Source organism: Podarcis melisellensis, assembly GCF_964234715.1.
Source record: "Podarcis melisellensis genome assembly, chromosome: 5".
Lineage (NCBI taxonomy): Eukaryota > Metazoa > Chordata > Lepidosauria > Squamata > Lacertidae > Podarcis > Podarcis melisellensis.
In genome coordinates this window covers 76,551,777-76,562,701 of record NC_138537.1, presented here as the reverse complement: position 1 = coordinate 76,562,701, position 10,925 = coordinate 76,551,777, and the positions used below count along the sequence as shown (strand labels likewise).

Genomic DNA, 10,925 nt, shown 5'->3' with positions numbered 1-10,925 from the left:
CTCTGAAAAGCATTGATCTCTCCGTCACTCACACCAATCCTCCCATCCATCACTGGGTCCCCATCACATTATGCATCCAGCTCAAAGGCCCTGCCCAGGTTGTCCCACTCTTTGCTATTTGTACGCCAGCATCCCCACCTCCAGTGGGGCAAATATCAGATTGGGGAGTCCTTAGATAGACAAAATGTTGCAAAGGGAAAATGTTGACGCTCCATCTCCCTTTCTCTGATCAGAATGGTGACTCCCCGGGGCTGCTTTGAATGTGTTTTTGATTGATTGATTGATTGATTCAAAGAAAAACACATACACCAAAAGACTGGCAGATCTAAGGGCCTAACTTTGGCATACAAGGTGTCATGAACTGGCAGGACAACAGGGAGGTGGAAGAGGATCCCAGAGAGGGGTGTAGCCGGGACTGGGACATACCAGGGCAAGCTAGGGATGGGGAAGGAGAGGTTCATGTAGGAAGTACTCACAGGGTGACGGAGGATGATGAGAGGATGGGAGTCAGTGCACAGAAACCAGAGCAGCAGGACCTATCACCAGAGCCAGAGAGGCCCCTGTCTCCATGAACACAGTGGGCTCTGAGGCATAGGGAGCAGTGGGAGGGGTGCTCCAAGAAGCTGAGGCAGGCAAGGGCACCAAACCCAGCTTCCTAGCTGGCCAGGTGAGACTCGCTAGCTCCTCAGCTGGAACAGGCTTGGAACAGGTGAGGGTCATATGCCTCGTCAAGCCCAGATGCTGCAATCAGCATGCAAAAAGAGAAGCAGAGCTGAGGGGCTGTGTTTGCTCAACTGCCCATGTTGATAGACCTCAGCTTGGATGCTCCAGGATTTTTGCGGGACTGTGCTTCGGACACATGGATTGACCCTGGACTGACTTGCTGCCAGGTAGGCCAGGGGTTCAGGACAGAAGGGCCCAGGTGCAACCTCTTGCTTCTTTAGGTAACTGCTCAGGGAGTAGGTGATGGGTGAGATCTCTGCTGGAGAACCTGGAAAGCTGCTGGCAGTAAAAGTAAATGATTCTGGGCAAAATTGCTTAGTGTAATTCAGCTAGCTAGATCCATAAGAAGCTATATCTTGATAGTAGATCTCCTGTGCCATGCCGAATTTATTTTGTTTATTGAATTTATATACTGCCCTATACCCAGAGGTCTCACACCCTGAGCTGAATGGCTGAAATGTGGTTTAAATAAAACCAGGGACTTCCTTGCTCCATGCCACATGATGCCCAATCTCAAAGTGCCCCTACAATGAAAGGAGGTAGGCATGGAGGGTTAGGTGGCTTGGACAACCACATATTCACCTGTGATTTTATCCTTGCAAGTTACTGTCAGCTCCCATAAGGGGGAAATGCAGCATAGAGCTCAGTCACATGTAAGCACACAAAGAATTGAGATTGTCATGCATTTTTTTATTATTATTAACATTCAAGTCAAGAAAAGGAAAGACATGAAAGGTAAAACAACAAATCGTACTTCTGCGTTGACAATTATGATTTACGGGTATTGCTATGACCTGTTGGTTGGTTGATTGTGTTTCGTTGTAAGAGAGCGAACAACAAAGTGTTCCATTGCTATCCTGCACCCTCCTCAATAAACTTTGCAGTTTTGCAATAGTTGCCATTGACTGCCTTAAGAGCCATTCTTATGACTGCCTTAACATTGCATCACTGCAGAGTTTTCAATACAATTACAGACTTCCCTGCTAAAGAAAGCAGTCTGTTTCAACTAAAAATAGCGCAGCCTGGAAGTGCACAGTGCAATTGTTGAGATCTCAAAAACTGATTCCAGGTGGCAATGGGTTTTTCTGCGCATTCGCGATAATGCGTATCAGAAATGGTGGTAGTTCTTCCAATTGTTTGATCCTGCTTGGAGAACTCACAATGCAGTGTTGCACTGTCAGGCTGCACACCTCTAGCTCCGTGGCGGAGCAAACTAACACAGCATTAGAAACCATTCCACCTACTGTGTTTTAAACTATATATAGATGAAGCCCATTTCTCAGATAAAGACCAAGAAAGGAGTTGATCTATTTCAAAATACATCCACCAGAAAACCTTCACAGGTTCAGTGGTAAAAGACATTATGTGCAGAAGTGCACACAAGGTGCAGGTTGGCTATGCACAGTGCAGTTGTTCAGATCTCAGGAAGACAAGCAAAGTTGAGCATTGATTGTTATTTGTTCAGTAGTGATGGCAAATTGCAGATTATTTGTGGTCCTATAGGGTGGAGGGCTAACCAACCCACATTTTCTTGCAATGGGAAACATTCCAAGAAATGCACTACATGGCATGCTCCTGGAGCCTAACAATTTTTTGGACAGGGAAAGTCAATATGAATAACTTTGGAAAATAAAACCCTTCTCTCCTGGGTCAACAACTAGTGTTGCCAGAGGGGGACCAATTTAACAAGAGAGTAGAAGCATGGCACAAAGCTTCACAACTTATCTACCAAAATGGCTTCCTGCCAAAATCCCTCTGTCACTGATGCTGCTCATTTCCATTCCTCTTTCGCCTCTAGGATTGGAAATTAGGAGGGTCATAAACGTACTGATTAATTTGGCCCAGGGGCAGCCAGTTGACAGCTATTTTTTTTTTTTTTGAGAAAGCAGACAAAAGGTGAGTTAATTCCATCCTTGGAATGACTCCTGATATACTGGTGGTAGTATGATGTCTTGACTTTACAAGAATGAGGTGTGAGACTGGCAGGGGATATGAAAATCTTATCTCGGGGGCAGCCCTCTTTTTTCATGCCATATGACAATCACAGGTGCCAAAATGCCCCGAACTAGGTAGTTAGACAATTCAGTTGTCCAAATCTGGCACGTTTTTCCTTCTGAAGGAAGGTGGTGATATGATCCTTTTCTTTTCTTTGGACTGCAAATCTACAAATCAGAAAAGGGGGCGTGGAGAGAATATATTTCATGCTTTCCGTAAGGATAAGGATTACGACAGAAAGGAAGAGGGAAGTGTGAATCTGAGGATGCCAAATGTTCTTTTGTCTGATTTCAATATCATGATGGCCATCATTTCTTGAGTCCAATTTTTTTCTCGAGGTCGGTCACTCCATCTTGAGCTACCTTGTACACTTGGTCCACAGCTGTAAAAAGGGAAGGAAGGATGTTACTAATCGGGGTTTCCCAAGCACTTGGTTCCTAATGTGTAGCTTCAATGTGCTGCCCAGTCTGAACAACCACTGCCTGCAAAAGCAGGATAAGGTAAAGGTAAAGGGGCCCCTGACCATTAGGTCCAGTCATGGCCAACTCTGGGGTTGCAGCGCTCATCTCGCTTTATTGGCCGAGGGAGCCGGCGTACAGCTTCTGGGTCATGTGGCCAGCATGACTAAGCCGCTTCTGGCAAACCAGAGCAGCGCCCAGAAACGCCGTTTACCTTCCCACCAGAGCGGTATCTATTTATCTACTTGCACTTTGACTTGCTTTCGAACTGCTAGGTTGGCAGGAGCAGGGACTGAGCAACGGGAGCTCACCCTGTCGCGGGGATTCGAACTGCCGACCTTCTGATCAGCAAGTCCTAGGCTCTGTGGTTTAACCCACAGCACCACCCGCGTCCCTAAAAGCAGGATAGCCCACTTAATATTCTTTGACTCCTCATGTCCCAGCTTCCCCTTTCCCTAGCCAGTCAGAGATTAGGGATGGGATCTTGCTTTGAGGTCAGTTGTGATGTTGCTGCATTTTCCCTGCACTTGGCAGAATCCCGGTGTGCACGCCTTCCTCATTGGGATGACACTGGCAAAGACTGAGTCAGCTGCCATGTTCACAGAGCTATAATTTTCAGAGTTCCCCTGGGAAAAGACATTATGTTTACAAAGCAGATGCTTGGCTACCACTGACCTTATGCAACCTACCAAGGGTTGTATACACATATCATAAATGGAACAGGCACAGCTCATGCTATAATTGACAATCTGCTTTTAAGCTAGTAGCAATTTTGAGTCCTACCTTTCTGACCCGCCTGGGTAGCTTGGTCCACAACTTGCTGCGTGGCCTGTCCCACCTTGTTTACTGCAAGAAAGAGAAAAAAGAGATTTATTTAATTTTAAAAATCAGTTGTAAAAAGGGAAGGTACTAGGAAAATCAAAGGGAAATATTTATTTTATTCTTATTTATATCATAGCTTTCTTTCAGGATGTATTCTTCTCCTGGAGCAATTTATAATAAAACCTGTGCAAACTGTAGGGGTGAGAAAATCTGTAAATTTGGGTTCTTTCGGTTGCTAATTTTTCCCATCTTAAGTTCATTTGTTAAAAATTTGTAGAAATTATAAGATCAGTTTGCAAATTTTTTTTTTAAGTCCTCATGAAAATTCACCATTTTAGTGTGATTTCGCCTAATGTACACATTCTTCGTATGCAATTTTGCTTAATATGCATATTTTCACAAGCAGTCCCCCTTATATAACATTTTTGTGCATTATTTTCACCAATGCATACATTATTTGTACACTTTACAATAGCATAGGCATTTTTGTACATATTGCTTGACCGGAGAACTGTGTTGCAAAATTTGAAGAAGTGGCAAATTTTGAAGGATGGCTGCATTTCAGTTTGTGTATTGTTTCAGGAAGTGCAAATCAGTTTGGCTCAGCTTTGGATGTGATCTGAATCACATTTCTCCCCCGCCCCCAGCAAAGTGTAACCCCCACCAAGCTGAAAATATCAGCAATACTTGAGGAAACCCATGGTGTGTTTTTGCAGCCCCATGCATGCATGCAGAAGCCCCAGAAGGGTTTTAATGAATCCCTGGCACATTTTCCGTTTGTAGTTGATGGGTTGTGAGATCCTCTTGGTGGGTCCACAAGCTGTGTGGTCCTGCATCATGAGGTTAGAATCGTGGTTCAGATTGATAACTTTATCAGTCACGCATCAGCAGACAATAACAAGATGTTCTTTGAGTGCACACTGAGTACATAGATATCATAGGGAAAACAAGATCTTCCTTATCACAGCACCTGGGTGAATGGCTGTGACCTAGCAGATCAGTGGCATCTGGGGACATGAATGTACATATTTTTCAGAACTGAGTTGTTTTTAGGAGAGAGGAAAGCAGTGACATCACAAGTGATGGGGTGAGCAGGAAAGGCTATTTAACTTTGGTACAGAAAAGAAATCTCACTATTCCTCTGAGCGTACTACAGTGATGGCTAGCTCACACCACTCCCCTAATTGATGCTGGGAAAGATTGAGGGCACAAGGAGAAGGGAATGACAGAGGACGAGATGGTTGGACAGTGTTCCCAAAGCTACTAACATAAGTTTGATCAAACTATGGGAGGCAGTGGAAGACAGGAGTGCGTGGCGTGCTCTGGTCCATGGGGTCACAAAGAGTCGGACATGACTAAACAACAACAACAAACATTGATGCTTGCATTGCTATTCCATTTCTCAGCCTCACCTATCTCACAGCATAGCGTAAGAGCCAACTCCTAGGGGCTGAGGTCCCTTTGGGGGGCCCCATAAAATATTTGAGCCCCCCCCAATTGATGGGCATTGCCATTCGAATGGTGTGCATGTACCACTTCATGTGATCATTTATGTGGGGCGGGGCTCACTTGCCCCCCCCCCATTTTATTCAACTTGTCATGAGGATAAAATCGGGAGTGGAGTACATTGTTCTGAGCTTTCCAGAGGAAACATAAATAAACATAATAAAAGTAAGCTGCATCCACTTTAGCGCTCAGGACTATTAAGCAGACCATATAATGTCAATCAAGAAATGCCATTGTTAGATACCTATTGCTGAAGGGCTAACCTGTTCTTTGATGAAGGTCTTCCTGGACTGTTCCACTTCATACTGCACATGGGGGGGGCATTATGAAATTCAGCCTCCTTCAAGCATTTAAAAACAACTACTTATTTATAGAAGTCTAAGGCTGCATTCAACAGCACAACCTTCATCTGCCTCAACTGCAACAAAGCATGTCTCTCCTGTATCGGTCTCTACAGCCACAGCAGGCACTGTAACCTTCCAATATTTTGACATCACCCCTAAAGACACACTCCTCCATTGTCTCCCAAGACAGACAGATACCAACAATCCTAATTATAATGCTAGCACTTCTACCCCAGATTTTAATGTTTCTTTTATACTACATCACCTTTTGCATTATGGAACTGTTGCTTGTTGCTCAATATACCACCATGTCGTGCTAAATTTGATATGGTAGAAAAAAACCGTATGCTTGAATACTGCCTGAAATTTCTTCACTTGAGACTACACCACAGAACTCCCACAATTTGATGAGTTAACTGGTTGTAAAATTGCCCCCCCCCCCGGAGCCAAATAACCTGGAAATGTACACTAAACTTCTGCTAGAGTCCGCTGTTTTTCCAGTAGTGGCTTTTACATTGTGGGAAAGATTGCATAAAGTGTGGAAATTATCAGATAAGGAAATAATAATAATAATAATAATAATAATAATAATAATAATAATAATAATAATAATTTATTTGTACCCCGCCCATCTGGCTGGGTTTCCCCAGCCACTCTGGGCGGCTTCCATAGAAACCAGGAAACACTAAAATATCATACATTAAAAACTTCCCTGAACAGGGCTGCCTTAAGATGTCTTCTGAATGTCAAGTAGTTGTTTATCGTTTTGACATCTGATGGGAGGGCGTTCCACAGGGCGGGCGCCACTACCGAAAAGGCCCTCTGCCTGGTTCCCTGTAGCTTTGCTTCTCGCAATGAGGGAACCGCCAGAAGGCCCTCGGCACTGGACCTCAGCGTCCGGGCAGAACGATGGGGGTGGAGACGCTCCTTCAGGTATACTGGGCCGAGGCCGTTTAGGGCTTTAAAGGTCAACACCAACACTTTGAATTGTGCTCGGAAACGTACTGGGAGCCAATGTAGGTCTTTCAAGACCGGTGTTATGTGGTCTCGGCGGCTGCCCCCAGTCACCAGTCTAGCTGCCGCATTCTGGATTAGCTGTAGTTTCCGAGTCACCTTCAAAGGTAGCCCCATGTAGAGCGCATTGCAGTAGTCCAAGCGGGAGATAACTAGAGCCTGCACCACTCTGGCGAGACAGTCCGCGGGCTTCATATAGATGTTAAAAAGCATGGGGGAGAGGACGGAACCCTGAGGTACCCCACAAGTGAGGGCCCAAGGGTCTGAACACTCATCCCCCACCACCACTTTCTGAACACGGCCCAGGAGGAAGGAGCGAAACCACTGTATAACAGTGCCCCCAGCTCCCAAACTTTGTGAAAATGGAATAAAATGCTGTGTGGATGCAGCCTAACTTGCTATGCCAAAGAGTTGAAGAATCATAGAGTTGGAAGTGTCCTAGAGTCATAGAATCAGTTGGAAGTGTCTTCAATCAGCAATCCACTTTTTCAGAGGGGTGCATTCTGATTTACAAGAAGCAGAGACCAGGAAGGAAGCAGACCAGCTTGATGCTACTGAGAATGCATAAACCAGCCCTGAGAATGAAACTCCTTTTCATTGGGCATCTGAAGTGAAACCAAGATAGATGATAGATGATAGATGATAGATGATAGATAGATAGATAGATAGATAGATAGATAGATAGATAGATAGATAGAGTTTCTTACCAGCATCCTGCACAGTCCCTTCAGCTTGTTGAGCAAAGCCCTTAAAACATGGTTGCTTTCCAGACATGGTTGTTTTCAACAGCTTCTGTCCTTAACCAAATTTAAAACATCGGCCTTCTAAACATTCTGTGGCAGTGTCTCCAGCCCATGCTGGTTTTATATACAAACCAAGACACCCCCCACGCTCACTGGGCAAATATTTTCAATAGGTGGAGCATTCAGGTGGCTTAGCATTTTAAGCCCAGATAAACGAAACTGAAGGCACGTGTCAAAATGCCAAATTCTTCGCATTTCCCAGGTGGGAGGTGTGTCTCAGCAAGTGTTTTCTTTCTGCATCAGTGGGAATAGTGCTCATCCCTTCTGAATAGAATCTCGGTGGAAAATAACTGAGCAAATGGCGGGCACGTCAGCATGGAGCAACATAGGGGCAGTTGTGTGAGAGAGGCACCAATGTCCGTTCGTATCTGGGCCTGTGTATCCACAATACTGAGGTAATCAATGTGGTGCCCCCCTTCCAACTCCCCTTAACCCCCAACTATTTGTCCTGTTGGATAGAGTACACCACATTATACACCAAAGTACACCACATTGGCTACTCCTGCCTTTGCAGAAGTGTCCTCAAAGGTTGCATTCTGATTTTTTGCTCTGGCATATGGATTTCATTTCTATTGCACTAAACATTTACAAAGTACCATCCTTCGAAAATGGGTATAGGAAACTAAGGCCCTTCCTCCTTGTCCTAGGCCTCCAAGAACACAACACACTGGTGCTCAGATGTCTCTGTGCAGGCCCCTTATCCTCCTTTGTGCACCATTCAGGGGATAGATGCAGTATCTTAAATGGCATAGGTTTGGTTAATTCATTTAAGTCTTAACAGTCTTTTGTATGCACACCCTCTTTAGGCAATTTGTGCATATTACTTTACTTGCTTCCAAACTCTTTCCTTTTTATTGATTTATTTAACAGAATTGGTATACCATGAAATGCAAGAAACTACTAAAAACCACTAAGCCGTCTTTCCCCATTCTGGTATGGTGGTGAGCCGAGCCTTATTTAGTGGTTCTTCTAATCCAGTCATGCAGCCAGCAGAGTTTGTGTCAATACTTACCTGAGCTTCCGTTCGCGGGATCACCGGTATTGACTCTAGCAATCGTATTGCCGAACTAGGGTGTTTTAGTAAATGAGGCGTGTTTTGCTCACCATTTAATGCAGCGCTGGACAGGCCATTAATGTCTCTCATCTCTTGACTCAGAATTTTAAAAAGCAGAGAGAGCAAACAGCCACCTGAAGCCAGCAAACAAATATGAAGTACAGTCCAGATGTGTCAGGTGGCGAGGAAAGGAAAGAACCCGACAGGCAATGCATGGAGTTCTGAGAACAGAAGGCAACAGAAACAGCTTGCTGCTGGCTTAATAAAACACACAGGTGGGGCATTAAGGCACCATTGAGGCAGCTGTCTTTTGTGTTGACCTTGAGCTGAGAGGTTCCTTGGAAGCTAAAACAAGCCCTGGATTTGGGACATTTGCCCACTTTGGAACTTGGGGAGACCTGAGGTGATGAAGCAGTTATACAGTAGGGAGGAGCCATGTCTTAGCAGCTGAGCACATATTTTGCACGGAGAAAACACCAGGTTCAAACACCAGCATGTCAAGGTAGGGTTGGCAGTGATTCCTGTCTGTCTATACAGTTGATACTGAGCTAGACAGACCAGTGGTCTGACTTAGGCCACATCTGCCCCATATATTTAAAGCAATGCTACAACATTTTAACAGTCATGGCTTCCCCCAAAGACTCCTGGGAACTGTCGTTTGTTGAGGGTACTGAGAGTTTTTAGGAGACTCCATTCCCCTTCCAGAGCTACAGTTCCCAGAGTGGTTTAACCATCAATTCCTCTTCCCAGGGAATAGTAGATATGTGAGGGGAATAGTAAAGGTAAAGGGACCCCTGACCATTAGGTCCAGTCGTGACCAACTCTGGAGTTGTGGCGCTCATCTCGCTTTACTGGCCGAGGGAGCTGGCGTACAGCTTCTGGGTCATGTGGCCAGCAGGACTAAGCCGCTTCTGGCGAACCAGAGCAGGGAACGGAAACACCGTTTACCTTCCCGCCAGAGCGGTTCCTATTTATTTACTTGCACTTTGACGTGCTTTCGAACTGCTAGGTTGCCAGGAGCAGGGACCGAGCAACGGGAGCTCACCCCGTCGCGGGGATTCGAACCGCTGACCTTCTGATCAGCAAGCCCTAGGTTCAGTGGTTTAACCCACAGCACCACCTGCGTCCCGTGAGGGGAATAGGAGTGTCCTAACAGCTTTCAGCACTTTTAATGAAATTCAGTTCCCAGGATTCCTTGGAGGAAGCCATCATGTGGTATAATTGTGCATGCACATCACACATACAAAGAATTCTGGGAACCATAGTTTGTTAAGGGTGCTGGGAATGGTTGCCCTGTTAGGGACAAACTATAATTCCCAAGATTCTTGTGTTTTGAATTTGTAGTGTGTACACACTCTTAGTATACGGCAGCTTCCTGCGTTTTGGATCTGTGTTGAAAAGCAGGCAGTTGAGCACCATACCATGTGTCAGTGGGGTTTCGTTGTCCTGGCAAAGATGGTGGGACAGTACACAGAGACCCCGAAATCTGTGAATTGAGGCAAGGAAATGCTTGAGGAACCCCAATTTATCTTGCCACACCCAGAGGCTTTTCTTTTGCAAGAAACACCACTAGGCACACACATCTGGCTTGTTTTTAAGTTGCAAATGAGAGGAAATATATGACTCACGCTGCTTGTTCTGGATCGTCTGTTTTGTTTTAATCCTTGGCTCCACCCAAGAGCTACTGAGCAAATCACATCAAATCAACTGTGAGTGGTCCCTGTTAAGAGATGAACACTGCCCTGGCTCTGCTCTTGCTGATTTGCAAAGGGAAGAAACATTTTGCAGAAGCCTCTTCCAGGAACATGGCGACTTGTGTTTATCTTAGGGATGCAAGTAAAAGATGATGGATCCAAACGACAGCTTTGCATCCTCTTTGAAGTTTAGCTTCTATATTCTACCTGCACAGATAGCTTCCTGGATGCCACTGGAAATCCCTTCCCTGCCAGTCTGAGGATTGCAAAAGAGGCCCTCCCCACTTGCTCAGCTGTATGACAAGCAAGGCCAGCCAGTGTTTGTGTGGGCAGGAGGGCCATTTGGCCTGGACCTCAAGTTCAAAGGGGGCCTCAAACTCAGACAGTTGTTAGTTGTTTGGCAAGCTCAGCATTATTATGATATTTATATGCACCAGACCACAATCTGATACACTTGTCTTACAGCTGCAAATTTAAGCAAATCTGAGATGCGATTTGCAGTGGCGTAGCGT

General features: G+C 45.3%; 2 long non-coding RNA genes across 3 annotated transcripts; one reads left to right on the top strand and one right to left on the bottom strand.

Moving 5' to 3' along the window:
• Positions 1 to 1,392: 1,392 nt before the first annotated feature.
• LOC309371195 lies at positions 1,393 to 7,761 on the bottom strand. Its single transcript, XR_014168887.1, has 3 exons — positions 7,570 to 7,761; positions 3,960 to 4,022; positions 1,393 to 3,100 (listed from the first exon to the last, which is right to left on the bottom strand). It is a non-coding gene; the product is annotated as an uncharacterized lncRNA (long non-coding RNA).
• On the top strand, positions 7,255 to 8,974 carry LOC309371253. 2 transcript variants are annotated; one of them, XR_014168972.1, is made up of 3 exons: positions 7,255 to 7,424; positions 7,868 to 8,060; positions 8,837 to 8,974. It is a non-coding gene; the product is annotated as an uncharacterized lncRNA (long non-coding RNA). The 2 variants fall into 2 exon arrangements; XR_014168973.1 differs by having other exon boundaries at positions 8,834 to 8,974.
• Positions 8,975 to 10,925: the final 1,951 nt, after the last annotated feature.